Here is a 6192-nt window from a genome sequence, read left to right on the forward strand (position 1 = left end):
TTGACGTAACTGTAAGTTAGCCGTAGTTGGCTAGCTAGCAAGCAAGTGATAATAATGTTGCCTGACAGTACGGCAATGGAACATTTAGAACGAACGACTGGGTCGCGTCCATAAATACAGAACGAAAAGACTGAACGACTGGGTAGCGTCGCTGGCAAACGAACCAACAGAATGAACGACCAGCCGGCTTGGGTAGCAACCCTAGATTTATGTCGGGACCATATCTTGTGGAAGGATGAAATAGTATGAATAAATTAATGAAAATACGTTTTTTTATTTTACAATATGCACATTTTCCCACCAAAAGTGTTTCCATCAAACAGACTTGTTGCAGATAAAAGGCTGTGCCTGATAACGTAGTGCACATAAAAATAAAAAGTGAAATGGGTTTTAATTGCATTTTCAACACTATGATGGTTTTGTCACAAAAACTGCTGCAATAAATCACAAACTTGCCCATCATAACTTAAATATACAGTACCAGTCAAAAGTTTGGACACAACTACTCATTAAAGGGTTTTTCTTTATTTTATAATTTTCTACATTGTAGAATAATAGTGAAGACATCAAAACTATTAAACAACACATATGGAATCATGTAGTAACCAAAAAAGTGTTAAACTAATCAAAATATATTTTAGATTCTTCAAAGTAGCCACCCTTTGCCTTTGCTTTGCACACTCTTTGGCATTCTCTCAACCAGCTTCATGATGAATGCTTTTCCAACAGTCTTGAAGGAGTTCCCACATGCTGAGCACTTGTTGGCTGCTTTTCCTTCACTCTAAGATCCAACTCATCCCAAACCATCTCAATTGGGTAGAGGTCGGGTGATTGTGGAGGCCAGGTCATCTGATGCAGCACTCCATCACTCTCCTTAATCAATTAGCTCTTACACAGCCTGGAGTTGTGTTGGGTCATTGTCCTGTTGAAAAACAAATGATAGTCCCAGTAAGCGCAAACCAGATGAGAAGGCGTATCGCTGCAGAATGCTGTGGCAGCCATGCTGGTTAAGTGTGCTTTGAATTCCAAATAGATCACTGACAGTGTCAACAGCAAAGCACCATCACACCTCTGTGCTCTACGGTGGGAACCACACATGCGGAGATCATCCGTTCACCTACTCGGCGTCTCACAAAGATATGGCGGTTGGAACCAAAAATCTCAAATTTCGACTCATCAGACCAAAGGACAGATTTCCACCAGTCTATTGTCCATTGCTTGTGTTTCTTGGCCCAAGCAAGTCTGTTCTTCTTATTGGTGTCCTTTAGTGATGGTTTCTTTGCAGAAATTCTACCATTGAAGGCCTGATTCACGCAGTCTCCTCTGAACAGTTGATGTTGTGTCTGTTACTTGAAATCTGTAAAGCATTTATTTGGGATGCAATTTCTGAGATGCAGTTAACTCTAATGAACTTATCCTCTGCAGCAGAGGTAACACTGGGTCTTTTTTAAATTTTTATAATTATTTATTACAAAAGACACAAGGAAGGGGTAACATTAAAGTATTAGAACATGAAGGACAAACAACATCAAGACACTATCAAACATGTATCAGTCTTTCCGCAACAGAGCCATCCTTATGTGTGATGGTGCGTGTGCATGATAGTGATGTCATAGTTTCCTTTTTCACGATCACCATCTTGTGAAACCCGATTCCTACAAGATCACCCCACAGTTCCCCAAAAGCTGTCTTTTAGTCTTTTTGCCCCTCCCACAGCCCCCCCCCCCCCCCCCCCCCCCGGAAAAAAAAATACAATTCATTCTATTCCCCACCCCCAAGAACCCCCCAATGCACCAACAACCAAGAGAATGAACTAAAGAGAAAAAAGGAAAAGACAGAAGAAAACAGCAAACAACAATGCAATTTTTTTTAACAAACTAATACATTTAAAATTGTACTTCCATTGTACTTCCGGCGCCGACCGAGATGGCCGCCTTGCTTCGCGTTCCTAGGAAACTATGCAGTATTTTGTTGTTTTATGTGTTATTCCTTACATTGGTACCCCAGGTAATCTTAGGTTTCATTACATACAGTCGGGAGGAACTACTGAATATAAGAGCAACGTCAACTCACCATCGTTACAACCAGGAATATGACTCTCCCGAAGCGGATCTGGTGTTTTGCCTTCCACCCAATACAATGGATCTGATCCCAGCCGGTGACCCTAAACAACGACGCCGAAAAAGGGGCAAACGAGGCGGTCTCCTGGTCAGGCTTCGGAGACGGGCACATCGCGCTCCACTCCCTAGCATACTACTCGCCAATGTCCAGTCTCTTGACAATAAGGTTGATGAAATCCGAGCACGGGTAACATTCCAGAGAGACATCAGGGATTGTAATGTTCTTTGCTTCACGGAAACATGACTCACTCGAGAGACGCTAACGGAGTCGGTGCAGCCAGCTGGTTTCTTCACGCATCGCGCCGACAGAAACAAACATCTTTCTGGTAAGAAGAGGGGCGGGGGTGTATGCCTTATGATCAACGAGACGTGGTGTGATCATAACAACATACAGGAACTCAAGTCATTCTGTTCACCAGATTTAGAATTCCTCAAATGTCGACCGCATTATCTACCAAGGGAATTCTCTTCGATTATAATCACAGCCGTATATATTCCCCCCCAAGCAGACACATCGATGGCCCTGAACGAACTTTATCTGACTCTTTGTAAACTGGAAACCACACACCCTGAGGCTGCATTCATCGTAGCTGGGGATTTTAACAAGGCTAATCTGAAAACAAAACTCCCTAAATTCTATCAGCATATCGATTGTGCTACCAGGGCTGGTAAAACCTTGGATCATTGTTATACTAACTTCCGCGACGCATATAAGGCCCTCCCCCGCCCTCCTTTCGGAAAAGCTGACCACGACTCCATTTTGTTGCTTCCAGCCTACAAACAGAAACTAAAACAGCAAGCTCCCACGCTCAGGTCTGTTCAACGCTGGTCCGACCAATCTGATTCCACGCTTCAAGACTGCTTCGATCACGTGGATTGGGATATGTTCCGCATTGCATCCAACAACAACATTGATGAATATGCTGATTCGGTGAGCGAGTTCATTAGAAAGTGCATTGACGATGTCGTACCCACAGCAACGATTAAAACATTCCCAAACCAGAAACCGTGGATTGATGGCAGCATTCGCGTGAAACTGAAAGCGCGAACCACTGCTTTTAACTAGGGCAAGGTGACCGGAAACATGATCGAATACAAACAGTGTAGCTATTCCCTCCGCAAGGCAATCAAACAAGCTAAGTCCCAGTATAGAGACAAAGTAGAGTCGCGATTCAACAGCTCAGACACAAGAGGTATGTGGCAGGGTCTACAGTCAATCACGGATTACAAAAAGAAAACCAGCCCCGTCGCGGACCAGGATGTCTTGCTCCCAGACAGACTAAATAACTTTTTTGCTCGCTTTGAGAACAATACAGTGCCACTGACACGGCCCGCTACCAAAACCTGCGGGCTCTCCTTGAGTAAAACATTTAAACGTGTTAACCCTCGCAAGGCTGCAGGCCCAGACGGCATTCCCAGCCGCGTCCTCAGAGCATGCGCAGACCAGCTGGCTGGTGTGTTTAAGGACATATTCAATCAATCCTTATCCCAGTCTGCTGTTCCCACATGCTTCAAGAGGGCCACCATTGTTCCTGTTCCCAAGAAAGCTAAGGTAACTGAGCTAAACGACTACCGCCCCGTAGCACTCACTTCCGTCATCATGAAGTGCTTTGAGAGACTAGTCAAGGACCATATCACCTCCACCCTACCTGACACCCTAGACCCACTCCAATTTGCTTACCGACCCAATAGGTCCACAGACGACGCAATCGCAACCACACTGCACACTGCCCTAACCCATCTGGACAAGAGGAATACCTATGTGAGAATGCTGTTCATCGACTACAGCTCAGCATTTAACACCATAGTACCCTCCAAACTCGTCATCAAGCTCGAGGCCCTGGGTCTCGACCCCGCCCTGTGCAACTGGGTCCTGGACTTCCTGACGGGCCGCCCCCAGGTGGTGAGGGTAGGTAACAACATCTCCACCCCGCTGATCCTCAACACTGGGGCCCCACAAGGGTGCGTTCTGAGCCCTCTCCTGTACTCCCTGTTCACCCACGATTGCGTGGCCATGCACGCCTCCAACTCAATCATCAAGTTTGCGGACGACACTACAGTGGTAGGCTTGATTACCAACAACGACGAGACGGCCTACAGGGAGGAGGTGAGGGCCCTCGGAGTGTGGTGTCAGGAAAATAACCTCACACTAAACGTCAACAAAACAAAGGAGATGATTGTGGACTTCAGGAAACAGCAGAGGGAGCACCCCCCTATCCACATCGACGGGGCAGTAGTGGAGAAGGTGGAAAGTTTTAAGTTCCTCGGTGTACACATCACGGACAAACTGAATTGGTCCACCCACACAGACAGCGTTGTGAAGAAGAGTGAGCGAGTTCATTCGGTGAGCGAGTTCATTAGAAAGTGCATTTCTGCACACTGCAGGAGGCTGCAGAAATTCGGCTTGTCACCAAAAGCACTCACAAACTTCTACAGATGCACAATCGAGAGCATCCTGTCGGGCTGTATCACCGCCTGGTACGGCAACTGCTCCGCCCACAACCGTAAGGCTCTCCAGAGGGTAGTGAGGTCTTCACAACGCATCACCGGGGGCAAACTACCTGCCCTCCAGGACACCTACACCACCCGATGTCACAGGAAGGCCATAAAGATCATCAAGGACAACAACCACCCGAGCCACTGCCTGTTCACCCCGCTATCATCCAGAAGGCGAGGTCAGTACAGGTGCATCAAAGCAGGGACCGAGAGACTGAAAAACAGCTTCTATCTCAAGGCCATCAGACTGTTAAACAGCCACCACTAACATTTAGTGGCCGCTGCCAACATACTGACTCAACTCCAGCCACTTTAATAATGGGAATTGCTGGAAATTATGTAAAAATTTATCACTAGCCACTTTAAACAATGCCACTTAATATAATGTTTACACACCCTACATTACTCACCTCATATATATATGTATATACTGTACTGTATATCATCCACTGCATCTTGCCATCTTTATGTAATACATGTATCACTAGCCACTTTAAACTATGCCACTTTATGTTTACATACACTACATTACTCATCTCATATGTATATACTGTACACTATACCATCTACTGCATCTTGCCTATGCCGTTCTGTACCATCACTCAGTCATATATCTTTATGTACATATTCTTTATCCCTTTACACTTGTGTGTATAAGGTAGTAGTTGTGGAATTGTTAGGTTAGATTACTTGTTGGTTATTACTGCATTGTCGGAACTAGAAGCACAAGCATTTCGCTACACTCACATTAACATCTGCTAACCATGTGTATGTGACAAATAAAATTTGATTTGATTTGAAAACAAAGGACATCAAGGACAACTGTCCCGTGTGGCTCAGTTGGTAGAGCTTGCAACGCCAGGGTTGTGGGTTCAATTCCCACGGGGGGACCAGGATGAATATGTATGAACTTTCCAATTTGTAAGTCGCTCTGGATAAGAGCGTCTGCTAAATGACTTAAATGTAATGTAAATGTAACTGAAATCATAACAGCAATGCTTACTTTATATGTTTGTGTGCATGTCTGACACTATTACATGTATGTGTGTGTTCTTGTATGTGTTTATTTTAATGAGAGTGTGTGTATATGTCATGGTTGTTTTATATATCAACTCATACACCCTCTTTTTTGCCCCTCCCACAGAGAGTGTGTGTATTAGTCATGTTTGTGTTATGAGTGTGTGTATATGTCAACTCATACACCCTGTACCATGGAATCGGTATATCAAAAATCTCTTCCCAACTATTTTTGCAATCTGTATGGCACAGTTGTCAACATCCTGGTCCTCAAATGAAACTGGTATACTTTCCTATTTATGCTATTTTTATTCCTCATCCAGTGATGTACTGGGCCGTACGCACTACACTCTAGCGCCTTACGGTCAGATGCCGAGCAGTTGCCATACCAGGCGGTGATGCAACTGGTCAGGATACCCTCAATGGTGCAGCTGTAGAACTTTTGAGGATCTGGGGACCCATGCCAAATCTTTTCAGTCTCCTGAGGGGGAAAAGGTTTTGTCGTGCCCTCTTCACAACTGTCTTGGTGTGTTTGGACTATGATCGTTTGTTGGTGATG

This window comes from Salvelinus namaycush, chromosome 32 (assembly GCF_016432855.1).
Source record: "Salvelinus namaycush isolate Seneca chromosome 32, SaNama_1.0, whole genome shotgun sequence".
Taxonomy (NCBI): Eukaryota; Metazoa; Chordata; class Actinopteri; order Salmoniformes; family Salmonidae; genus Salvelinus; species Salvelinus namaycush.